The sequence below is a fragment of the Gymnogyps californianus genome, chromosome 5 (assembly GCF_018139145.2).
Source record: "Gymnogyps californianus isolate 813 chromosome 5, ASM1813914v2, whole genome shotgun sequence".
NCBI classification, from domain to species: domain Eukaryota; kingdom Metazoa; phylum Chordata; class Aves; order Accipitriformes; family Cathartidae; genus Gymnogyps; species Gymnogyps californianus.
Genome location: NC_059475.1, coordinates 34,089,353 through 34,115,785, shown reverse-complemented (window position 1 = coordinate 34,115,785; position 26,433 = coordinate 34,089,353). Strand labels below are relative to the sequence as shown.

The 26,433-nt window shown below is 45.3% G+C and overlaps 1 protein-coding gene across 1 annotated transcript in view; it reads left to right on the top strand.

Moving 5' to 3' along the window:
- The first annotated feature begins 2,418 nt into the window (after nt 1–2,418).
- Nucleotides 2,419–26,433, top strand: part of TMEM229B (transmembrane protein 229B) — a 34,719-nt gene continuing 10,704 nt past the window's right edge. The window contains exons 1-2 of the mRNA XM_050898036.1: nt 2,419–2,475; nt 13,503–13,672. The gene's annotated coding sequence lies outside the window, so the exon portion shown is untranslated. The remainder of the gene's footprint in view (nt 2,476–13,502; nt 13,673–26,433) is intronic.

The window sequence follows — 26,433 nt, the reverse complement described above, 5'->3', positions numbered from 1 at the left end:
TTGGTTTTTTTTCATCCAGCCTGAGGTCACCAGCACATGCAGTGCTGTCCTAGCTTGCACAGCTCGGTTGCTGAGGTAGGGCTAGCTGTGCATTATTCTCCATTTCCCCTTTAAAATGCTCCATCTTTCTGACACTCCAGCTCTCGCAGTGAGATTGTGCAATCAGGTGACTCAGTGACAGGCTTGTTTGCTGCATTGTGGCATCCTCGGAGCAGCCACAGGGGTTTGTACACAGAGCTCCCTGGGCGAACGCTGATGGGAACGCCAGCCAGTAACCCGGGCACTCCTGGGTTACGCAGAGCTATGCAAAGCAGCGGCGTTTTTCGAGTGTGCAGCGTCTGCCGGCCCTGCAGTTCTGGGGCTGAAGGAGCAGCCTCTCGAGAGAATACCTGCCTTTGAGAGAGTCACTGCGGCCAGACATCTTGAGAATCCTTCATTATAATTGCCTCAGGGCCTGCACAGATCCGATGTTGCCTCATCATTGGGACCATTTATTATTGATATCAGAAACGCTGAGTCATCAAACAGAGGACATAAAAACATCCTTATTCTGCTAAAAACATGAGCTCATCATTTCTGGTACTACAGAAGCAGGAGAGACCAGGAAACCTGGTGCCTGTGAGAAAGAAAATGTGGACTGCATCAGAGGCCCAGGAAGACCAGAGAAGAGCCCAAAGTCAGTAGCTAATTAGGAAAGGCAGGGCGTTGCTTAAACACAGGGCTCTGGACTCAGGATCAGTTGCCACTTCTGAGTTTGTGTCACTTGAGGTTGCCATTTTACCCCACAATACTTTGATTTCTCTCTCTGTAAAGGAACAAAACTAAAAATGTCCCTCACTTCTGTCTGAAGACTATAAGGCACTTCAAGGCATTAACTAGCTAATCCTCACTGGACAGAGCTGCTGTCACTTCCATTTTTCAGAGGGAAGCCAGAGGTACAGAAGGGTCATTTGTTTGCTCGTGAACTCTAGCTCAGGATTGCAATCTCCCAATTTCTAATCCTAGAGAAAGGTATTTTTCTCCTGTGTTCTCATGCTGCTGAAGAGTTAATGTAGAAAGAGAAATGATTTTAATTTATTTTACTACCTATGCTTTAAATTTATTTTCTTACTCCTCTTCCTCGGGCAATTTTCTGAATCTGAAGAGATCCTTCTGGGTGGAAAAACACTTCCTGTAGAGATTATGTTTCACTATTCTAACAGTGAAGCTGCAAATATTTCCTTTGATAGTTGTGTTTGATTTCCTGCACTGCAGGGATGTCCTGTCAGCATCCAGATTCAACAACAGGCGCATGGGGGTTATATCCCTTAGCTGCTTGGGTTTTTAATTTGTTTTTGTTATGGATTTCTTTAGAAGAGTAAATATGAAGAACCCATACCGTGGGGTCACCAGCCAAGAAGTGTTGCCACATCATGCGCCCAGCCAGAGCAAACACTCCAGGCTTTTTGGGAGCTTTTTCATAGAATCATATAATAGTTCAGGTTGGAAGGGACCTTAAAGATCATCTAGTTACAACACCCCTGCAGGGACACCTTCCACTAGACCAGGTTGCTCAAAGCCCCATCCAACCTGCCTTGAACACTTCCAGGGATGTGGCATCCACAACCTCTCTGGGCAACCTGTTCCAGTGCCTCACCACCCTCACGGTGAAGAACTTCTTCCTTACATCTAATCTAAATCTACCCTCTTTCAGTTTAAAGCCATTAGCCCTTGTCCTATCACTACACTCCCTGATAAAGGGTCCCTCCCCATCTTTCCTGTAGGCCCCCTTTAGGTACTGGAAGGCTGCTAGAAGGTCTCCCCGGAGCCTTCTCTTCTCCAGGCTGAACAACCCCAACTCTCTCAGCCTGTCTTCACAGGAGAGGTGCTCCAGCCCCCTGATCATCTTCATGACCCTCCTCTGGACTCGCTCCAACAGGTCCATGTCCTTCTTATGTTGGGGGCCCCAGAGCTGGATGCAGTACTCCAGGTGGGATCCCACGAGAGCAGAGTAGAGGGGGAGAATCACCTCCCTCGACCTGCTGGTTACGATTCTTTTGATGCAGGGTGTTCCCGCCACACACCTGAGCCCACACCGGCAGGGTCCGGTTCTCCGGGGGAGGCACGTCTCCCCCCCCGTGGGCTCCCTCCCGCCGGGTTTAGGCTCTCTCCCCCCCGCTGGTCCCGGCAGGCCTCGGGGGGGACCACCCGGCAGGGCCTCCCCGGCTGCGGACCCAGCAAACCGGCAGCACCTCCGCGGGAGGGCGCGGTGCCGGCGCCCGGGGGGGAGGCTCGAGGGGGCCGGGCCGCTGCCGCCGCCCCGTCGTTGGGGAGGCAGTGCGGGGCAGTAGAGAAAGAGTTAAGGGAAGGTGGCGGGGCAGGCCGGCTGTCGGAAGCGAGCATGTGCAGATTGCACCCGCATCCATACTACGGGCGAGTGTCACTGGCACACTTCACCTCTCGCCGCCGCCGGCCGCAGGGCACCCATGGACACCGGTGAGGCGATGAGCCGCGGCGCGGCCGGGATGGCGGCGGGGGGGGGGGGGGGGGGGGGGGGAGAAGCCGCGGCACCGGCACCTGCCCGCGGCCCGCCGCCGCCCCCACGCCCGCCCCACCGGTAGGTGCGCGGCGCCTTCGGCGGCCTCCCCGCTGCCGCGCGGCGGCGGCGGGAGATGCGCTGCCCGGGGCGGAAGGAGGGGGCTGGCGCCCGGCGCCGTTGGTTTCGCTTTCTGGCGGCAGGAGGGCCGTGCCGCCTCCGCCGGGCTGCGGCCGCGCTTCCCGCCGGGCGGGCGTTGCGCGGGGAAGCCGGGCGGGCGCCGGCCTGAGCGAGACAAAGGCGGGCGGCGGTGCCCGGGCGGCGAGCGCGGCGGAGCGCCAGCTTCCCCGCCCGCCGGCGAGCCCCGCGGGGGGCCGCGGGAAGGCGCGGCGGGGCCCGGGAGCGGGGTGTCGCCCCCTCCCGGGGAGCGGGGCCGCGCGGCGCGGCCTGAGGGAGCGGCGTCCCCCGGGGCGCCGCTCGCGCCGCCCCCGTCGGCTGGGCCTCGCCGCCCCCCGCAGCCCGTCGGGGCGAGCGGCGGGTGTTGCGGGGGTTTTGCTCGGGAGGCCCCGGCCCGGCTGGGAGGCACTCGGGGCTCTGGGGGGGCAGGCTGGAAGAGTTGTTGAAATTGGAGCCGCTTTTCACTGAAAAGTGCCCCTTTTTTGACAAAAATGAAGTGTTTTGAAACATCTTTTTGTGATGATTGCAGTAAAACTTTATTCCAGGAAAGGAGAAATAGATCTGAAGCAGCCCAGCATTTGCAGAGCATAATTGGGAGGTGCGGGCTGGCAGTGGTCCTTTTAGTGACTTTTCTGCAACCTTGTGAATTGCTCATGTGTGTAAAGCCCAGAGGTCAGGGACCCGGATATTACAATCAGCTGCAAATAAGAGTTTTTCCTTTTTTTTTTTTTTTTAAATTAGTATCAAGATGTTTGTTCTTGTTCCATTTTTGGTATGGAAAAATATTCAGAATAGCTGAATTTTGGCGAAATGGAAAATCTGATTCCTTCTGTCCCCCATTCTTTGTGCTAGGATTTTGAAAATTGTCTCTAGGATGCTTAGGAGCAGCGATGCTGGGAGCCTGGCCTGTCCCTCTCCTCTTGAGTTGGAGTGTTATAGTGGGACTTCTTAGAGTGTTTGGCATTGCTGGTCCAAGATTACCAGAGAAGTACGAACTTGTTAAGACTCCTAATTACATAGCAGAAGCAGTAAAACTGTCACATGAAATATTTTGTATTGTTCTCTGACATCATTTATTTGACAGGTTTGTCCTGTTTACCTCTTAATTCTAAGGAAAAAGCAGTCCCTGCAGGAGCTGAATTTTTTTGCAGACAAGGTGGTAACAGCGGCGTGACTGCCAGAGCTGTGTGTGTTGGGGATTTGCAAGAAGAACAGATTGCCCGAAGAGCTCTGTTCTGTGGTTTCCAGGAACGCAAATGCATTAATATATGTACGGCATCGGTTAGAGATGGGGCTAGCTACTGTTTGGTGGTAAATAGGAAGTCCTGAAAAGAAAAATTACCACAAAATTATTAGGAAACAGAAGCGGAAGGCTTACTGACATGGAATCGTTAATGCCTGTAGCCGCTTTCAGCCAGCACTGAGGAGAACCCTGTAGGAAGTCTGTAAGACGCAGATGCCCACGGCAAACCCCGAAGGTCCTTCCTGAATCCCAGCGCCTAGTCCGAGTGAGAAGGTATGATCTCTTCCATGCAGGGATGTTGGTTTTTCTGTGTGTGGTGACAACAGCTTGCTACTGTGAATGAATTAAGATTGTTCACTTGATTTGAAAGTAGGTATTTTCTCCCTGAGGAGCTTTGTGCGTATGTCTGCAAATTTCATAGTTCTGTGTTGAGGCTCCCACTGAAGAACACGGGCGTCCCCCTGTTTGTAGAAGGGGAAACTGAGGTACAGAAAGGTGGCATTTCACAGGTAGATGTCAAATTGAAACACAAGAGTTAACTCCAAATCGTTTGGTTTAACTAGTAGCTATAGCGGCTTCCTAAACAAAGGTCAGCAGAAGTGTTACAAGCAGCTTATTCAATGTCTGTGAAACATTTTGAGATCCTCTGATCACAGGAAAAAGGAAGTAGTATAGTCTGGTGGAAGGGAAATGGAGGGTCAAGCAGGTGTTGAGGTAGTACTGCTTGTGACTGCAAAACATCTCCTTGCTGAGGCTCTGGCAGCACGTCCGTAGCCTTGGTCAGTATTGCTGTTCCCACTCTAGTGTGGGGTGATGGTGGAGGCAGAAAACGAGCTGCTTGGTCAGGAGAGTTCAAACTTGCATTCTTGTGGCAAGATCCCATAGCAGTTTACAGAAATGGTCAAGGGGGGTAAAACAAGAGTTGTGGATAGCTTATTGACATGTGGGTTGAGAGTAACCTAGATTTCTGCATACATATGGAAATGACACCTGATAGTGGGGACTCTGTGGTTTTGCTGGCAGTGTCATAACGTGATGTGGTGCCGAGCAGTGAAAGGCAAATTTAACCTTGAAGGGAGATGCAGGTTCCTGACTTTGAGTGTAAGACAGGAAGAGGTTTTGGGTAAGGTGGTGGAGTCATTAAATTGAGATATCTTTTTACAATCTATGCTTAAATTCAGCATCTTGGAGAAGTCCTAAGGAGTGAAGATGTAGGGATCCCTTTGGCCTTGTAATTTGTGGATCTACTTATTCCCACACATCAAGAGCTCTGGAGAGGAGGAGTTGTTTTGCAAATGTGCTTGTAATACCTGTCCATTTGGTTAAGACAATGACTGTACTCATCTCAAGTGCTTCAGGGCTGCCGGCAGTCACTGCATTGTGTCCAGGAAGGGTATTGCCTCTCATGGCATAATTAGCCAGATGAATTTAGTTTTTGCCTTCCTCTGAAGCATTAGAAATGAGCTACAATCGGGGATTGAGCATGCCAGGAAGGAGGAGGTCTTGGGGGAATGGGGGAGAGGGAGAGGAGACTGTTCACTCTTCCCTGGGGAAAAAAACCATCTTTTTGCTGTCATCACGTGCTTTGATGGCAAGTCTTGTTTGTATCCTCAGAATCGTACTTACCACAGAGTCTGTGGCCAGACTTTGTAGGTTTTCTCTTTCCTCTACAGCACGGGATGGGTCACTAAGGGTCATCTGTGAGAGACTCATTTGAACAGTCCTTTTGCCAGTTTTGGAGTTGCCACGCTGGCTGTGGCGTGATTTCTTGTACTCTTTGTTCATGCAAATCTGATCTCCTTAGACTAAAGGACTTCTGTCCTTATCCAAGTTACTGAGCTCTGTTGCGAGAAACTGCATGAAATTTTAATAAACTGTGATATGCAGGAGGTTTGACTAGATTTTAGGCAAAGAGTCCTTTCTGTTGTTCAACTTTCTGACAGCAGAAGGAAGTTTTTCCTCATGGAAGATGAACAGAAAGTATCCTGAAAAAGCTCCTAAAAAAGAGAAGCCTAATATATTGAGGAGGTTTAAAGGGTAGTGGCATGAAGGAGACCTGCTTGTTCTGATGATGAAATCATAGAACTAATGGGAAATTTTATTGTTGCCAATTGTACCTTAGGATTCTTTGTTTCTGGATTGCCTTTAATAAATGCCATGTTTGAGAAAATGAAATTAAGTTGTTGTGTTGTTTTGTTTTGTTTCTTTTTTCAGTCTCAGGCAGCCTGCTATTACATGGTAAGACAAGAGAGGTAACAACATGACTAATTAAAGGGCAGCAGTGCTTCATTCCCTAGGGCTAATTATTCTGTAGAAAATGGGTCAATTACATAGAGAAATTGTTTGCCAGAAGGAGGCAGGAAAAGCCTCTCTTCCCACTCCTCACCTCCCTTTTGTGGGAAGCACTGCTTACCTCCATAGGCAGTTTCAATACCTTGGTAAGCTTTCAGGTGCCACAGCCTTGTCCTGGAGATGGGGAAATGGAACCTGAGCAAACTTGTATGTGGTCCCTTCTGTCCTGTGTGTTCCTGTATAGCTGCAAACAAAGCAGCGTCCAACAAAGGTGTTCCTGGGTTGGATCTGGAGTGACAGACGTGAAGTTGAACAATACAAGTGGGAGTTCTCTTTCAAAATAAAATCTGCCTGTTGTGAAAGGTGAAGTATGGTATTTTTCCTTTTCTTCTTCTGAAAGATTGATCGTCTAGGTAGCTAATGTTTTCTGACATAAAAGGTATTACTGCTTGTGGCTTGCTTGGTATGGGTTTGTAAATGATCCCCTTTTACTTCTCAGATCTGCTTCCTGGATTTATTTTTGTATTCTTTGGTGACTTTATCGCCTGACCGTGTTGCTTGCTCTTAGCTCTGTAGGCTCAGTACAGACTGGGTGGGGGAGCAGAGGGCTGGTTTGCCTTGTACATCAGAAATAAACTGGTCTGCTTTTCACATTTCTGTGATGGTACGTGAGGCAGGAGTGTCCAGATGGTTTCTGAGCTCCTAGGTAAGGTGGTTGTGCAGGCAACCAGAAAGAGTCCTGAAAGAAAGCCAGACTGGGCAAAGGCTTTGGCTCTGCAGGAACAGATTACCAACATCTGTGCCAATTGGGAACAACGTGCTCTTTCTGGTTAGTCAGAGCGCTATGTTCCTGGTTGTACATGATACACCCAATAACGTCTAGTGCAAGCCAGAGCCTATGCACCTTGCAGTCCAGCTAAAACAAGTGTAAAAGACATGTATTTGCAGGTGTGCACTGCTCTTTAACATGTCTGTAGAGGCTAAATAAAAGCTAGACTGCTTTAGAGATTTGTTTGTAGGCATATCTAAATGAGAATACCTATCAGTTACTAGTTCAGAGGTGTGTAATCATGGCATAAAAGAGAGAAGTGTTTCATGTTACCCTTTCTTTTGTTCTGGATTTTTATGAGTGTCAGTGCACAAGAGTTCACCACAACCTTACTTCAAAACTCCCCCGCCCTCACAGGCTTCTGTCAAAGCTGGATTAAACGACTGAGGGAATCTTCCCTACCACAAATGCATGCTGTCTTGCTTTCGTTGCATAAGATCCAAGCATTAGTAGTTGTTAGGTAAGTGTTGATAGCATAGAGTGGTGAAGCTGCTGTTTGACTCCTTCCTTGCTGGATCTTTGCTCTCAGGTGCACCATATATTGAAAGTAGCCTATATGAAGGACTTCTGTGGAGCACCTTTCTGTCCCATTCTCCTTGACTCTGCTGGGAGCATGGAGGAGATGATGAAGTATTTCTGAAGGGGGAAGCTCTCTCTTTAGCATGGGTAGCTGTGGCATAGTGCTGTGTGTACTGCTGAGTGCCTTCTGGGGATGGGGAGTCTGTTTTGTTTTGAATGTTTTCACCCATAATACATGCACAGAAGATGGTCAAACTCATTCGGCTCCACCAGCCTAATCTGGGCTGAGAAATCTTGGCTGGGGCTGTGTCTATGCAGAGCTCTAGGTAGAGTGGTTCCTAGCTACTTGTGGCGGAGAGTGCTTGATGATAGTGGTGTATTTGGCTGTTTCCTCTCCTGCTAACCAGCCTAGCAAAGCTGGGCTTGCTTAACCCATGGGACACTTTGGCCCATGTATTTTCTTTGTATTTCATGTCAGTGGAGGTTTATGGAAAGGATGCTTCCAGTAAGTTCTAGAGGAAGAATTATTTCTTTTTGTGATTTGTGGTGTTTTCAAGATGTGTATGTAGTTTCCCCTAGTGGCATGGGAGATACCATGTGATTTGGTTTATTTTGATCCAGCAGTTCTTTCCAAGGCAGATCTCACAATTAAGCTTTTAATTGGAAGTGGACTTGCACAAGAGCCACAGGATGTAGGGCACAGTTTACAAAAATGCTTGAATGTCTACTAGGAAGAGAGGAGCCGCTGTGAAGGTAATGTAATGATTCCTTAGCAATATAGAACTTGGCTGTTGTTGCTTTTGGTTTTAAGCTTTGCTGCTTAATACTTTAGCATGTTGATGAGATACTGAGTTTCCAAAACATCAGCTTCAGTCACTTGAGCTGACAGAGGCTAGCAAGGTATCAGGAGCACCCTGGGCAGCTAAGCTGTTCCCGTTCTTTGCACTGGAAGACTCAAGTGCATATATAAAGCGGGCAGTTTATTATGTTATATTGACATATAACTTGTGGATGTGCAAAAAGTCAAGTTCTAGAATCCAATTCCTCCTGTTAGATAGTAATATCCTTTTGGAAACAATGCCTTAGTTTGGTGTTTGTGTAATGAGATATTATGGCTCACCATAAAGGCAACTAAATGCTTAATTCTTTCATAGATTAGCTACAGTGTAATTAGTTTTTCAAAGATCAGATCAATAAGTAGAGCATGTTGATTTCTAAAAATGTCATGTATGCACATGTTTTGATTCACCTCTGATTTTCATGGTGTGAGCTCCAAGAGCTGCGATAGTGCTTAGTACTGCAGCTTCAAGTTGGGGTATGCTACCTTGTGTGTGGGGCAGTGGGAGTAGTTTCTTTGTTTTCTTTTTTCTTTTCCCAGCTACGTGTCAGACACAGAAGACAGGAAAGTGTCATGTTCTGATGGGAGAAATGTAGTTTTCTTGGTTTGAGATCCTTGTTTGAGAAACAAGGACTGGACAATGTCATGACAATGATTAAAATTTGCTACGCTTTGGACCAGGGCTTAGCAATGTTTGGAGTACTAAAAAGCTGTAAGTGCTAACACCAGCACTTCCACTGCATCTTTCATCTGAGAATCTCCCTATTAATGAATTTTCAGTGTGTCTCTGTGAGGCTGATATTATTAGTGTCATCTTGCAGACAAGTAGATAAAATAAAATGCTTGTATAAGCACATTCAGCAAGCCAGAAAAAGGCAGGAATAAAATTCAGGAATACTAATGTTTTAACCTGTTTTTGACCTACTATCTTGTACTTTCTCTTTTGCCAGAAGAGAGCCTAAAGCCATTAATTTTGGTAGCTTTTCTCCCCCCTTTTTTTTCCCATTGGGTTAGGCAGGATAAAAGTGAGACATTTTTATGCAACATATCTAAGTGTGCATGTGATACTTGAGAAACTGGTAATCAGATAAGTTGCTAGGCAACAGTACCCTGCCTTCAATTACCAAAAAGCCAGTGAGTTTGCTTTCATAATATAACGTGTTCTGTACTTCTTCATAAAGCAAGTGTAGGTGGAGTTTGCTCCTTTTTAACTCGCCTCCTGCTTAACCTGCCATATTGCGAGGTCAAATTTGACCTGTTTAGAGAAAAGTATTCACAGAACCTGAAATCAACAGAAAAAATGTTAGATGAGCTCTTAAAGATAATGAAGTGTATGTAAGTGTATATAAGTAAATAACTGTTCCCTCCCATGGGTCTGTGGGTCTTTGATGGTTCAACAACTTACGGAAAGTAGACTGTAGCTCATCCTTGGGACCATGAAAATAAGAAAATGGGTGAGAGATTTATATTAAAACATAAATGGCAGGGATATGTGGCAAGCTGTGAGAAGGCTTAAAACACTTGCAGTGGCCCGTTGGCCCAAAAATGTTGAGAGCTGTGGTAATGCATGAAAACCTGAATGTAAACCCAGCTAGTTCGTTTTCATTGCCTTAGCAGGAACAGAATGGAGGGAACATAAGCAGGGATGAGTGTACACGGAGGAAAAAGTACATGAGAGTCTAATGATGTAAGACAGATCTAGCAGCACGAGGGAATTTGATTGTGTGTTTGTTTGAAACCCGAGTTTTGGTTGGTGTTTTTTTTTTTTTTTTAAAGACAGATTGCAGGATAACAACAACAGAAAATAAAGACTCTTGGCAGTTACACTAAACGCAGTTCTGCTTTTGGTGATAAATAGCCACAGAAGCATTTGCAGATACTGTAGTTGCATGTGGGTGCGGGCATCTGCCCAAGCCTCTTCAGCTGTTGGGTGGTGGCATGGCTTTTAAAAGAAATCTGAATCTCTGGAGGTCTAATGTGCTTCTCAAGGCTTTGCCAGAAGTTTTCATTAGAGATAGGGGACCCACCTGGAGGTATCTGGGAAAGGACGCACCTAACCTTGGAAGTCACTTGTTTCCCTCTGGTAACTGCAAGTTGTTGCTTTACAGAGTTGTTTTTCCAATTATTTTGTTGTTGTTGTTGTTCCAGAAGAGAGGCATTTCCTTTTTAGGAGGTGGGGACTGTGTAGCTGTGCATGCCCTAGGTATCTCTCTGAGATAATTCAGTCCTTTTGGGAAGGAAACTCAGCCAAACCTACCATGTTTTGTGCTCTGTCTACCAGTCTAGGTTCAGAGATGTTCAGATCACAGCTGGTCTGTGTGCAGGTTCAAAAGTCCTCATCAAGAGGTGTGTTGGGACTTCAGTTGAAGGTGAAATCTGCATCACCCTCCGTGTAAGTCCTGCCAGAGCAGGGTGAGTTTCTGAGAAGACAGATGCTCGCTTTCTGTTTCCAAATTTGGCACTTTCTTCCCAGGAGAATCCAAGATAAATCACAGAGCAGTGTTGTGACTTGGTTTCTCTGTTGGGCAGTTTATCACCGGGTAGTTGCATGGAGCTGAGCTTGCTTTTTTGGAGCACTTCGGAAATAACAAAGACGTGTAAATACTAAAATAGACAGTTGAAGGAACGCACAAGTAACCACTTCCCTGTCAGGAATTTGCTTTCCTTTTTGTTTGCTTGTTCTTTGTATTCTCATTTGATGAGCACTACTGCTAAATTATGCTAATATGCAGTCCCCAACCTGCTGACACCAGGAATGTTGGTGTCTGTGTCAGAGGAACAGTCAGAGCATGGGCAAGTGCTGTTTTGGGAAATCTGAGTCTGGCCTAGTAGTGGATTTTAGATTTTAACTATTTCTGTGTATGCAGTTGAATGGTCACGCCACTGTTGTTGGTTTTTTGTTTGTTTGTTTTTTTCCCTACTACGAACATTACATGTTTTTAATCATTAGTATTTCAACGGAAGAAGTTCATTTATATACAAAAGAAAAAAAAATCACCTTTTCTGAACAGCTTAAGCTTTGTATTAATCACGTGAGCTTTAAGGTCGAACCTTTATCTTCAACTCTACCTCTCTGCTCATGTGTGTTACGACATAGGCTTTGCTATTGAAGAGTTTCTTCAATGATTATTTTCTTTAAAGTGTAGATACATGTGTAAATAAAGGTATGGTTTCCCCAGCACTTTGAGTTCATAGAAATGAAGTTTCCTGTTGAAAAAGGAACTTACTCCTGCTGGGTGGTGGCCTGTGAGCCAGATCTGAGAGGTGATACAGCTGAGAACTAACAGGCATTGGGGTAGCACGGGGGTAGCATTCAAATGGCTGATGAGTTTCTTGGTCTGGCTCCCTGTGAAGCTCCATGGGTGGCCTGAGTGCTAGTGCCAGGGAAGGGGCTGAATTGAGTGGGACTGCGTTGTCCTAAAGTTAGGTTGGCTTGAAGCCTTTTGTAATGTTCGTATGTCTGCATTGCAGGAGTTGGGAGTGTGTTGCAGTTGCTTATTTTGAATGATTTTGTTCATCACTCTTTTACAAATCAAATTATAGGCAAATAGATCTGATTATGTAAAAAGCGTTCTCAGTGTTCTTGTGATTCTAGGGAAACGCTTTTTAAAATTTTGTTTGCATGTGTCTGATAAATAGTTCAGTAGAAACCTATATCCAAATGTGATGAAATGCATATAATGAAAATAGAACATGTGCAAATAATTTTTAGGAACATCAACTTTAGAACAATTTATACCAGAGCTAGCTAACAACCAAGTTCTTTCCCAATTTGATGTACGAATACCTAGCTGTTAAAATAGCAACTGTTTCTCATGATAAGAAGGACTCCAAAGTAGATGCAAGCCTCAGTGCATAGGCAGAAGGTACTAAATGTGTCTCTATAATACCCATGTTACATTGATTTAATTAGTGGTTTTATGCTATTCATTGCCCCGTTAATCTTGGTGGGAAGGTTTTGTTGGGGGAGGATTAGTTATTTAATCTGCATTTTTAATTGGAATGTTTTTATAGTTCAGTGTTATCTAAATAAAAACAGTGTAGGTTTTTTATTTTTTATTTATTTTTTTTTTTTAAAGGAAAGTTTTTCTGTTGAATTCCTGTTGGACTTTGGTGCTCGGAACCTCTGAGATTCATTAGGATAACGTGAAGATCCCATTTGTTAAACAGTCTGACACAAATGTCCTTGCTCTAACTTCTTCACATGCAATTAATCCGGAAAAATGCTATGTGTAGACAAGCCCTTGGTGTGTAAGATCTGTGAGGCTGACGCGAGTATGATGTTAGATACTTGTGTGTTGGAGCTGGCACCTCGAGGCATGACTTCTGTGAAAATCGGGAGTGTGGCATCCTAAATGTCAGCGCTCGAAGAGAAGTACAGACCCAGCTCACGGGCTCCACTTGCTCGGGTCATGCAGCTGTGCTGCCCGAGCCAAACACGGAGGTGAAAGGCATTTGGGTCACCGGAGCGGGGGGAAGAGGCAGCGCCGGTGCCCCCAGGAACAGGCTGGGGTGGCGGATGGGTGGCAGTGGCAAGGGCCTGCTTACACAAAGGCCACGCTCTCTCCCGGAATGGGGAAGGGAGAAGAAGAAAAGTGTGATGATTGCAGAAGTGAGGAGGAGAGGAGGTGGAGGAGATAGGGAGGCAACGTTAGGAGAGGGAGGATGGGGATGAAAAGGAGTCAGCAGTGAGGCTTACTTCAAAAATTACGGGATTGGCCAGGAAAATAGAGATAAAGCACTTTCTGTAGACTCTTGAAGGGTTAACCGAGACCTTGGCTGAGATGGTAGCAGTGAGGAACCTTTGGTCACTGGCTCCAGTAAAGTTGCTCTGTGTGTTTGCTGTGGCTGGGATCCAAAAGGACAGTGGAGAGTCGAAAGGCTCAGCCTCACCAGAGGAGAGGCAGCTGCCAGGGAGCCACCCCGGGCAAGGGGCAGGTACAGGTGCCTGCCTGGGGCTCTGAAGAAGTCAGGTCTTCCAGGGCCCAGTGTACCAGAGCTAAGCTATCCATACACATAGCTCTTTCAGTGTTTAAAGCCTCTCTTGCACTGTGCTTCATTAGGATTAAACTGTACTTCTTTGGTTTAGGAAGGCTAGCTGGTTGGTGTATTAGCTGTTGGTCACAAGCACCTGGTCCGAAAACGGCTGGCATCTGAAACGGCTTGGACTTGCTGGAGGCAACCCGGTCAACCTGCGGATGCTGTGAACCAGAAGCTGACCAAAGAGCGGGAGAGCTCCAGGATTTCTCCCCAGAAAAGGTAAGGGCTGGAGGGTAAAACTGGTGGGAGTGCACTTGTAGACCAGGAAACCAGAGCAGCTCTCTGAGTACAGAGCTGACTGCGTTGTAGATGGGACCTTTGAAATTTTAAGTATGTAGAGTGCATAAAGGATTGTCAAGATGTGACATTATTTCCATTGGTTCAAACTGCAAGTTGCTTTCTGAAAGTGTAAGAAGGATCACCGTTTGCACACATTGCCCTTGATTTCTGTCTGCTTTGAGTCACATCATTCTGATTGCTCGTAATTTATATTGCCAGACTTATTCCAGTGTTATTGTCGCTTTAAAACCTCACACTCAGATAGCCTGAGGCAGTTAAAACAATCAGGACAGTGGAGCAGTATCTCTGAGCTAAACCAGAGCAGTAGGTAAAGAGCAGAGGGTTGCTCTCTCATGTGGTGAAAGCACAGGTGTGAGTCGGATGATGAGGAATCTATTCCTGGCCCTAACAACCAGTGCAGTCTCTGCACCTGATTCACCAGTGTGTTACTCTGCTAATCTTTTTAGGCTCATCTTGCCACTGTCCTGTATCTATGGCAGTCTGTTACACTTGCAACAGAGTGGATGTAAAATGCTATCAGATTGGAAGGGTGATTTATATCCCAGAGCGAAACTTTATATTGATCCTGGCAGACGGGCTGGACATTGTGGGACCAGAACGACAATCTCCAGACCCTGCAGTATTTTCAGAGTGCTCTGTGTGTCTGCAATATGCAGCGTGGTGTCCTAACAGGAGGTTAAGCACAGGTGCTGTGATACAGCTTGCAGCAGTTCAGGCTACAGTATTGTTTTCCCTATTGTGGATAAGGTTTCGTGGGTAGGTCATGCACAGTACTTTATCTGTAACTGGGAACTCGCTTTCAATATGTAGGTGCTACATATATAAAATTCAGATTCATGTAGCACCTTCCTCCCTCAGCCTGTCCTATCTCAGGGGTCTCATTACCCTCTCCTAGTGGTAGTGCCCAAGAGATCCTATGCTAGGGTATTCTGTTGTCCCACTCTTGTAGGTATTTTTGCTCTGATAGACCCCTGTCCCTCTCTGTGACTGGGGAGCAGACCCAGTCAGCTGCTGAAGGAAAGCAGTAGACTTAATTGTGGCAATGCTAACAGTGTGAATAAGCAGGGTCAGCTGCTGCCTCAAGCTCTGACTGTGATCTTGCTGCCCGTTGTATAGCTGAATACAGGGCTTCAGTTGATCAAAAAGTGTCATCTACTGAGCAGTAAAGTCCAGACCAGTGCTGCAAGGTTATGACAAAGTAAGTGTCAGCAGCTTCCCAGGAAGGCTGCTGGTGATGGACCGAGCCTTGGAATGGGTCCAGCCGTTTTGTCAATGATGCAGCCATGAGTACTTCTGAAGAAAGCTGTGTCTGGCAAGCACTCTTGTGTATGGTACTATTGCTGTGAGTACAGCAAATGCTGCTTATCGCCTGCCCTAAAGAACCATCAAAGGAAGCGCAGACGTCTCCTATTACTGTTAAAACAAAAACTGAGCGCCGTATGAGCACAAGAAAACATAGATCCATTGGCAGCAGAACAAGACTATGAATTATTCATTCCTCCAATGCCTCCTGTATGTTCCATCCACTCAGGCTGTTCAGGATGCTGTCTGCTGGAGATGCAGACAGATCTGCTTCCAAAGCCACGGGGACATGACCCTGCAGATTGTGATCACCACTCCGCTCAGCTTGTCCTCCATGAAACTGGCTTGTGCGTTGTTGTGACATCCTTGAGGACACAGAAGTAACCTTTGATCATCCTGTGGGCTGTTGGTAGGAACTCTTGTAACACCAATAAAACTGGGACACGTCTGGTAATGCTAGCCTGGAATTGGCTGTGAGGTGAGGGCAACGAGTTAGGACCAAGATGGAAGCACTGACTGCTCTGGCCCATTTTGCAAAAGGGAGGTGGGGGGCTGCATCTTTTGTGTAGTATTGCTTTGGTTTTTGTAAGAGAACTTACACTATGTCAGTTTGTTCCTAGCTCTGTCTTGCTGAGAAGCCAAAGTGTCATCTGCTAAAAGTTCCCTGAGCACAGGCAGGATTTTTCTCTCAATGCAGAGTGCTTTAGTGGAGAGGAGTGTATTTAAATGGCTGTTTGGGAACATCTGTGAAATACGTAGTTTCTTCTCAGCTCGTTTACTAGTGGGCATTTGTGTATGTAATGGTTGTCAATTGGCAGCTGAAGTTGAGAGGCGCTCAGGACTTACGGAGCTGCAGAGACTAAATTCTCCTCCGATTCTTCTGTGAAGTGCTCTGAGCTCAGGTAAGAGGTGCCCAGTGTGAGAGAAGGCGTTGCTATTCAGAGGCTGTTCCTCAGCATAAAATGCACATACTTAGATGCACAGGGGTTTTTACTCTTTTTTTGCTTTTTGCCTCCTACTGGTTGGTATGAAGATTCCTTCAGCCATTTCACATACGCAGGCTGCACCATGCATGCCATATTGCGGACTTTTGAGCATTTTTCCCCGTTTTCCTTCTGCATCTTCCAGAGTTTGCTCTTGGCTATTAGGCTTTTGCTGAGAGATATTCAGATTTTTAGTGTGGAAAAGCTACCTGTAACTAGCAACTGCGGTAGAAATGATGGGCTTCTTAAAGCAAAAGTTTAACCCTTGCATTTACAGCTGTCTTGTAACGTGCCCCACCCCGTTTTGAGAGCACTTCAAATGTTCTCAAAGAGCTTTGAGGAAAGGAAGTGAATGATACTTCAGTCAAAACAAGACACTATAACTTGTGTCCAGAACAGTTTTCAGCTTCTCATTATGCCAGCCAGCTGGATTTGCCCTAGAGTGAGCCACCTTTGGAGTTGTCGTAGTCCAGAAGCTGAGGGAAGCTGTGGAGGCTAAGATAAAATCTCAGACTGTGTTTAAAGAGTCCTCACTGAAAGAAGTGGTGGAAGCATCCTGGGGGGAAGATTGCCCAGCTGGGTTGAGAGGAGGGGTAGGTTTCACAAAGAGGGCTCTCCAGGAAGAAAGAGTTGGTCCTGAAGCAGGTAAAACGTGTTTGTCCTCCTGTGGTCTTGACAGAAGTGAGAAGACCTGGAAAGATAAACTGGAAGAATACTTTACTTTTTTTTTTTTTTTTTTTGATCAGCGAAAGAAGTAGACAAACAGAGCAGGCAGTGGATTTGTGGTTTCCATAGTGATGTAGCTGTGGAAGCTTTTGTATGGCTGAGCTTCACCCTCACTGCAATCACACTTGAAGGCTATGAGTATTCAGCTTTCCTGCCAGGGAAATGTAAATATACATCAAACACAGAAATGGCTGAAAATGCAACTGCAAAGTTCATGATTTGTTATGTTTGCTATGTTACCTGAATATGTGGATGTTGGGAAGCTCAGCTCTATCGTGGCTTATTTCTCCTTTATCTGTTGTCCTGCACTGAAACAGTGCATCGAACTGTCATAATACCACAGTCCTTGCTGCACCAGGCAGTGATATGTTGACCTGTATTCTTTGCTTTCTCTCATCCATACATAAACACACATCCCACAACACTGATGCCTGTGACTCTCTGCTCACCCACGCTGATTTCAAAGATGCACTGATCAAGAAACGTATGCCTTACTCTTTCAGGGCATGTTAACTGATCAGAGCACCACCTGTGAAACTTGGAGAAGTGTACTTCATGCTGTTCGTAGCCGTCACCTCACTCGTTCCTGTGGGCCACCGAGATGCGCTGCATGTGACATTAAATCATGGTTTATTTTAATGGGCATTTTGAGAGTGTTTTAATAGTCAAAACATATGACCTTTGGGGAATTTTTGCATGTGGAGAGAGCTGTTTGTGACTGTGAATGGTTGAATTTGAGAGCCTTTAAATCTGGCTTTCAAAATAAATTGGAGTGCGGAATTTTTCAGCATCTCAGCTGATGGATTATCAGTGGGTCATAGAGGTAGAGGAAGGAAAATGCTCAATGTGAATGCTGGATGCACAACATCAGACAGTTAGGCACATACCAGTCCTGCACACCCACTTGCATAGTCCAGTCTTTGTGAGTCATGAGCATTTGCACCTCGTCGTCTTCCTTTTTACTCGTACTGCTGCTGGATGCTTCTCTTGCTGTCTCCGTGAACAAATCTCCATTACCTTTGGCATTTGTTTTGCTTGTCTGATGGATGTAATGGGTCATCTGTTCCCTTTATAGAAAGGAATGTTAATTATTTTCAGAAGGCTAATTAGGTTGCTAATGAGAAGCTCTACTGCAGTAATATTTCCTTTAATTACTCACTCTTAAGTGCTGTACAGAGAACCTTATTGAATATGCTGTTAAATACAAATGCTTGTATCTGGCTTAGAGATGCCCCTTCAAGCTCCCTGAAAGAAATGCTTTGGTAAACTTGGGAATCCATGTGACACAGATGACTGACCAAATGAGACTGGTGCTGAGAGCCGCCTAGTTGTGCAGCCTTTTTGACTTCGTGTGAAATTGGTGAATTCTGTGAATTCTGCAAGTGACTGGCTACAGTTGCTCTCTGTATTCCAGTTTTGCTTGACGGCTTTTGGCTGTATCGGTAACCAATTGTGCTACCTGCCAAACTAATCTGTAGTTAGATGCAGCCCTTGCACCAAATAGTTTAGTCTAATTAGCCAGAGGGCAGCCAGAGGCACAGAGAGGTGGAGTGACTCATCCAAGGTCATGTCTCAGATCATGGCAAACCTGGTGATAAAGCAGAGGTTTCGTCAGTCCTGTGTTAGTGGCTGCACTGTTTGGCCCCTTGTGCCTCTCTTAGGGCCAACGTAGCTCAGTACAAGACTTGCATCAGTTTGCATATTGCTTCGTGAGGCAGCACAGCTGCTCAGCAACCTCATCCATGTATCCACCTTGGCACTGACTTGGAAGGTCCTTTTGCTTCTCCATCTGAGTCCTGGCTGCTACTTGCTTTTCTCCTTTCTTCACCCTTTGTTATAGAAATCTCAATGCCTTTTAGAATTGCTCTGAGAGAGCTACTGTGTTCTAGATGATATTTTAGTTTTAGTACTCCCAGGATGAGAGGTGTTGGGGTGGATCTCCAGCATCCCCTGCTTTTTGAATGCTGAGCCTTCCTGCAGGTCTGCAAAAGAGCTTCACTTTTTGGCAGCATCCTCTGATGTCCAGTCCAATTCCTGTGGCTGCTCTTAGCTAGGCTCTTGGAATCTTTACACACCATAGCTCTACCAGGGAAGATTATGAGGGAAGGCTGCTGAATGGGGGCCACTTCCAGGCATCAGAAGATGCTCCCTATGCTTATATACTGATCATCATAGACCCAGTTGGAGAAGGAAGGAAGAGCTGTCAATGTGGATGCAGTGCAAAACTTCGTATGTTGTCCTGTGCTGTCAAAGTATCTAAGTGCAGGTGACTCTGCAGAGTGACTTAGGCATAAGAAATACCCAAGAAAACTATTATCAGCATGAGATAGCAAAAGTCACCCTCCAGTTCTTTTCAGGAACAGATGTGCACTACTAGAACAACTTGTATCTGTGCTCCACACGTGCATGACTGCCTTGGCTGAGGCACATTCATTTAAAAGTTAACTTTGCATATGTAGCATTTAAGTTAACTTTGCTTATCTTTACAGCTGTGGGAACTCTGAGAGACAATGAAGATATAGTGAAGCAAGTTGGTTAGCTGCAGTGTACATACAGGTTCTAAGTTAGTGCAAGCCTATGCACAAAGAGCACACTTGAAAAATGTCAAGGTATCTATTTTGAACACCATGGCATTGCTATGAACTGTTGTGCAAAGTAGTGGAAATAGTGCTGTTTAGCATCTGTGTAATGTAACGGGTTTGTTGTTGCATGTATCAAGACTAGTTATGTAATGGAAGCATATTTAGGTTGTTTTACTCATGGTGGGAGATAAAAACTTAAATGCTTACTCATCCTACCAACAGTGTATTGCTTAATACCTAGTGATTGTCATAAAAGTCCTTACATGCTGCAGGTTTGTGTACTTCTAGAAAGGAATGGACAAGCTGACCAGAATGTGTGCCTCCAGGACTGTCAATAGTAGATGCATGATTCAGGCATGAACATGACAGCTCTTAAGCATTTTACGTAACCAGGGACAAGATAACATATGGTGCCTCTCTGGTTCCATTTGCTGTGGGTCACCTGATGCTCTGTTTGTTGAGCAGATTTTAAAGATGGTTTAAAAAGAATTTAGGGTTTGGGATTTTTTTGGTGACCAGTGTGAGCAGTGTCAAACTGTTTTACTTAAAACTGAAGAATTCTTTTCTAGTCTTATCACAAGACAGTTCCCAACACACAGATGAGAACTGGCATCTTTGTTCAGCTGGCTCTTTGCCCAGAGGCATAAGGTACCTATTGTTGCCCAGAAGGAAAACAAGATAAAGAAAAAATCTTGTTTGATAAGACCTGAAATTATGCTGTGTAACCTCAGGTATTTCACTGAGGTGGATAAATCAGTGTTGTACATGCTTTAAGCACCTCTAAGTAGGTACTGGAAAGATGCAGGAATGGTAGCATCAGGAATGCTCAAACTCCACTTTTGTCTCCAGGATGTGTCCTTCTCTAGCTACAAATGGGAGCCTGCAGAGACAAAGCTTGTAACGAAGGTACCTTTGTTAAGTGCCTGAAATTAATGAATGAATTTGGGCCTCTGTGTGTGGGGGGGCAATGTTTATATGAAAGTCAAAAGCTAGTAAAACTGTGTCATGCAAATAATTAATTTGTTAGAATGGTATCATGTTGCAGTGATAGTGTAAGGCAGGTTACTGGAGGCTGAATCTCAAAGAACAAGTTGCTGTCAGAGGTGCGTTTCAGTCAATGAGGGCTCAGTGCCTACACAAAGGAGGGATCAGCTCCTCACTGCTTAACTAACAACTGTGCCTCCTAAAATAACAAGCAGTTGTTTAGAATATATCTTTAAACTTTTATCTTCAGGAGATGGCAAAATAAAAGCTGAAAACGTAAGTCAGGAGTTAAGGGCACCACAAATGAAGAGCTGGGCAGAAATTCCCTGGCAGAAAATAGTGTCACCATGGGAAAGCCCTGCCCTGTTTGGGAGCTCTGTGGCCAGTCATTAACAGGGCAGGACACTCTTGTCACCCCTGGCCAAGGCCATTCTGTCTAAATACAAAAGGACAATTACATGGTAGCTGGGTAAAGCCTTTGGTTACAGTTCAATGGAAAGAAGCCAACTGAATTGCTGTTCCATTAAAAGGCCTCTACTGCTGCATGAGACTCCAGGATGGCAGGCTTACCTCTGTGCTGCGGAGGATGGCGCAGCCATGGTTGTTTTCTTTTTTGGTTGTGCTTGTCAGGCCCCATGGGGAAACTGAGTCCTTCCGACCAGGTGCAGAGTGGAATAAGCTTCCTCTGACAAGTTGACAGAAATTAGTGGAGGCTTGGTACTTGACAGAAAGAGAAACTAATTACAGGAGGAGTTAAGAATGAACGGAACTTCATGGATGGGAAGTCATGATCTTATCACTTCCTCTTACATGTTCCTGTCTGGTGTAAGTGGCTCTGTAGCACATAGCCTGGTAGATAGCATCTCTTCCAGTGTTTCAGCTGAGAGTTTCCTGCGTTTCATAGGATTTGGCCACTAGGCTGCCATGAGACTTCAAAAATAAGCCTCTTCTGAGAACCAGGTGAAGTATGTTCAGCTCAGTATTCCCTTCTCTTCAAAGATCAAGTGCAATATGGTTTTCTAAGGAGAGGTAATACGTTTTGCTGGGTCAGCTGATATTGTGGAGGTGGGCAATAAGTTTCAGATTCTGAGGCCAGCTTTGGGCTTGAAGCTGTTTGAAGTCGAGTATCAGGTTTCTGTCTCTGATCTGACCAAAGTAGTAAGATCAAAGTTACTGAAAACACAGTCTGGGTCTGCAGTAGCTAGTTCTCCCTGGCATGAGCATTTTGCTTGTAGAGCCCAGCAGTGGGAAAGATTGTGCACATCACAACCCCAGCTGAACAGAGCCACTGGGCCACCAACTCCTCCTCCTTTGCACTTGTGTCCCCACATGTTCCTGAAGCCCCTCTATGACCATCACAAACACTTTTGGAAGGGGAATTCAGAGTTCGTGAAAGGTACTGTCCGGACTGTCCAGAGGGACATCTGTGCTTTTGTAAATGAAAGAGAAGGTCTGACAGTGAGAACATGAACTTTCTGTGTTGTGCATCAACATGAGTTATCTGTTCTGGAAAGAGCAGCTTCCAGAGACAAGTAAAAGAATCCAGAGGCAGGTAAAAGAATCCAGAGTCAACTGGTGTCTGGTCTCTCTTCTGAGATGGCCAAGGACCTGGGCCACTTAGTGCCTGTGTTTGCATTATGAGGATGTCTTGTCAATCATCAGGAATTAAACAAATATATATGAAAAAAACCAAGAGCTATGTGTGTTTCGGAACATTTTCTTTTTGAAGCCTGAAAAACAGAATAAATAGGATTCTGGTTTCTAGATCTTCCTTCTGCAGCAGCAGCGAATAAGAAAGATGACATAGTACGACACATTCTTTGAGGCACAGGCTGTCTTTCCATTTGTTTGTACAGACCTATGGTACCTTGATTTACTGACACCTGGCCACTCCTTCTGGTAGTAATATTAAGGGAATATGTGTCTTACTGTGAAGTATTCTGACACAACTGAAGATGCAAGGAATTCAGTTGTCTTAAACTTCTACTTTAGAAAGGCAGGATGTTCAATTTCATCTACAGTGTTACCATTTGGGACCGAGATGCATTTGGAGCCTTCAGCCAGTGACATGTGCTGCTAGCCCAGGGCTGAGACTGCTGGAGACAATACACAAGAGCCTGTTCCTGCTGCTGATCATTCTGTCGGGGTGCTAGTCAAATGACAGCCATGCTCCACTGCAGTGCCAGGTTAGTGGAGACAGGTTTTAAAATAGTTGTCTTCCCTTTTTTGTAAGGGCAAAACAGGTCAGTGCAGATAGTCTGGCTATATTCAGTCATTTTCTCTTCTTTCTGCATGCAGCAGCTGCTGGGCTTTGGACAGAAGGGAGTGCTGAACTAGAGAAGCACGGTGAACTCCCGCCTGCAGAGCAGAGTAGAATTTACTTTTAGTAAAACTAAAATTGTGTCTTCTATCAAGAGAAGCTGTTACTAATGTAGCCTTCTAAGCAGAGTCATCTGAGACAAGAGACTGGTAGAGAAGCAATCTTGACTTACCTCGGCACCTTTCATTGTTGGGGTTTTGTCAGCTGTCTGACAACATATGCAGTCAAGAGTCATAATCTTAACTTTTCTCCCAGTGCTCTCAAGATTATTTTTCATCCCAGAGCAGCCTTTTGGTCCATATTCCACCATCTTCCTCTTCCTCTCCCCATTCTTCTGTATTCCAGCAACTCAGCTTCCAGGCAAGACTCACAAAGAGCATGTCTCTCCTAAGCCAAGCATGGATCTGTACTGCCAGGTTAACTTTGCCACTGAGCAAAACTCTCATTCTTTGTTCCAGCTGCACTGATTCTACAAGCATTGGTGCAGGAAGATGATGTGGCTAAACTGCTCTGATATAACTTTCATAAGTCTTTTGTCTGTTGCCCTGTTTGGCCACTGAGAGACTTTTTAACGTGCCTTCCCCATCTCTTCTGACTTTAGATGTCTTGTCCATACCTGAGTGCTGCCTCTTCTCAGCAATTGCTCAGCAGCTCAACATGAGAGAGGAAAATAGCCTCACTTTTCTGGGCCATTTTCTGGCCTGTCATGGTTTAACCCCAGCTGGCAACTAAGCACCACGCAGCCGCTTGCTCACTCCCCCCCCACCCCTGGGATGGGGGAGAGAATCAGGAAAAAAACCTCGTGAGCTGAGATAAAGACAGTCTAATAGGACAGAAAGGAATGAAAAACAATAATGATAATAATAATATGACAATAGTAATACTAAAAGAATTAAACTATACAAAGCAAGTGGTGCACAGCGCAATTGCTCACCACTCATTGACCGATGCCCAGTTAGTTCCCGAGCCGCGATCCGCCCCTCCCAGCCAGCTCCCCCAGTTTATATACTGGGCGTGATGTCATATGGTATGGAATAGCTCTTTGGCCAGTTTGGGTCAGCTGTCCTGGCGGTGTCCCCTCCCAGTTTCTTGTGCCCCTCCAGCCTTCTTGCTGGCTGGGCCTGAGAAGCTGAAAAATCCTTGACTTAGTATAAACACTACTTAGCAACAACTAAAAACCTCAGCGTGTTATCAACATTATTTTCCTACTAAATCCAAAACACAGCACTATACCAGGTACTAGGAAGAAAATTAACCCTGTCCTAGCTGAAACCAGTTCAGGCCCCATTAAGGTTCCCAGCCAGGCTGGTTTGAAGGATTCTGTTAACTTGGGGTTGGTAGCCAGAAGGAGGATGGAACATGTATCCAAATTTTTATCTTGTCATTGTAGTATCTGTGGAAATCTATGGAACTTCATTGTTATCTGCTTAGGTGAAGTTAATGATTAGGAAATAGTGATGAGTTTACTTCCCTTACATCTGCCCCCTACGAGGCTTCAGCTACTAATACACTTACAATTTTACTTGTGCGTTCTTCCTTGTTTCCCTCTACAAATACTCCACGGTCTTTCCGTCCTGCTTCTTTTAGATGCATCTTCTGTTCTCAAGGCAAGGTTCTTGCAAGGCTTTCCCAAATTAATTGTTACCAGCTTTTCCTCTCTTTCTGTGCTTTGGCTCACTGCATCCTAGAGAAGCCAACACAAATATGGTAGTAACTTTAAGAACCAAGCAAGAAAATTGCTCTGCCTTCTACTGCAGCAGCTGTGTGTGTGGACTCAAATTCAAGTCTCCTTTTATCATTGTGCTTTGACCTTTTACAACTGTGCCATCTTTCTGCAGCTGAGAGTGGAAAATGTCTTCTGTGCAGATTGACAGCTGATAGGAGTGAAGAGGTGAGGAGTATTTTTATCTCCTTGCTGAGTTTAGGATTAGAGTTAGCAGTTCTTAAGGATTTTCTTTTCTAAGGTGGAAGCTTAATTCCTTTTTCAGGTGTTTAGCAAGTAGGTGGTATTAACATGATGCAGTTAAATTCCACGAGTCCTGAAGCAGATGCATGTTAGCTGCTATTCACAAGAGATGGTCTAGAATTTTTCAGAAGGCTGACTGTGTAGACTGGATCTGGGAGAAGGGATGAATGTGAGTAGGGTCTCAGCACGGACCACAGCCATAAACTGCTAGATTTGCAAAGCAGTCTAAAGATGTGGTATTGCTTTATTTCATGATCTAGGCTACCCTGTGCTATGAAAGAGGAATTCCTGGACTCCAGGCATTCAGAAGCATCTGAAGCATCCCTGTGCACATACATATAGACTTTTCTGTCTTAAGGAACCTAAAGCCTTACACTTACGCTGACTAATAAATATAGGCACGTTTTGAAAATGCTTTCTTGTATTGGAGCAATGAATCTGTTTGTTGGTTTTATTGGGGAGACTGTTCAATAGAGCATGGTCATTTGTACACACTGCAGTCACAAAAGGAGATGTGGAAGAAGGGTATAAACATAACATTAAATGGATCTGCTTTCAGAGGGGTTGTGTAAAGGCTGGAACTGAGCATGCCCTGTGGAGCTGTGATAAATGATTGGCAGGCTGCAGGTAGGAATCCTGATTCCAATAGCAGTGTTTGTAAAAGGTCACCTCAGCATAAAAATGAACACAGTCAGAAGAAGCAATTATAGGAAAAAAAAATCCATCCCCTTCAAGTAGAGGGGAAGAGAGGTCAAATAAATCAATAAGGACAACTTATAAACGTGTCTATGTATCTTTATATATCTATACATCTGTAGATAGAATTAAAAATTATGTAGGCGTAGTGGTTTGATTTGCCTTCATTAGAGCTGGTATCTGTGGTCCAGTCCAAATTAGAGCGTGAGAGAACAGTTCAGTTCTGTGATTTGGGAGAGAGGCAGTAAGAAGCTCAGAAAGAGTTGGAAAAGAACCAAGGTGACATCAGCTGTAGTCAGGGGAGACGCGGGGCATCCTTATGACCGAGCTCCCTGGCTCATGAGCTGGAGTGCATGAAGCTGCAGCTGAGAGCACATGTTTCAGTTGGAAGAACAGTGCTGGGACACACATGGGACTGTACCTTCATAAGCTAACTGATTGGAAAAGGAGGGAGCTGTGGGACGCAGCAGTAAAAGCTTATGGACCAATGCTGAGTTAAGAAATTGATGTCTGAAGAGATAAGAGGCTTCCTTGAATGGCAGGCAGAAATAGCCTGGCAAATACCAGTTCTGCGTGGGGCACAAATGCTGAGTTATTGCTTTATTTAAAAGAGCTCTTGAGTGTTCAGCTTACCACCTTCCAGAAGGCTGAGAGTTTCAGTCACGTTCCCTGTGGGAAAGCTCTGGTGCTGCCTTCTTGGGACACGCAGCACATAATCAGATGAATGAATCTGACTTGAAGGGGAGTCATAAACCGCTAAACAGTAGAGGTTTATGGTGGATCTGATGCTTCAGGTTTACAAAAGAGAAAAATGGCAGGCATGCCTAAACCATGAAGATGGTGTGTTTGTAGTTGTAACCCGAATGCTAAGTTTCCTGATACCTTGAGGAAATAACAGCACTAAAAATGTAAGCCTTCTTTTGCAAAGATGTAAATAGCAACGAAGTACCCAACACAGTGGAGGGGTATGTCTGCTGCGTAGGAACTAGGCCCTAAAACCTAAGTTTTTGTTGACTTGTTATTCAGGACTGAGAGATTTGACTGGTCTACGAAGACAGGTTTACCTAAGTGATGCGCTTACAGGCTGCTGCTTGTTTTTTCTGAATTGAAATAAACCTGAA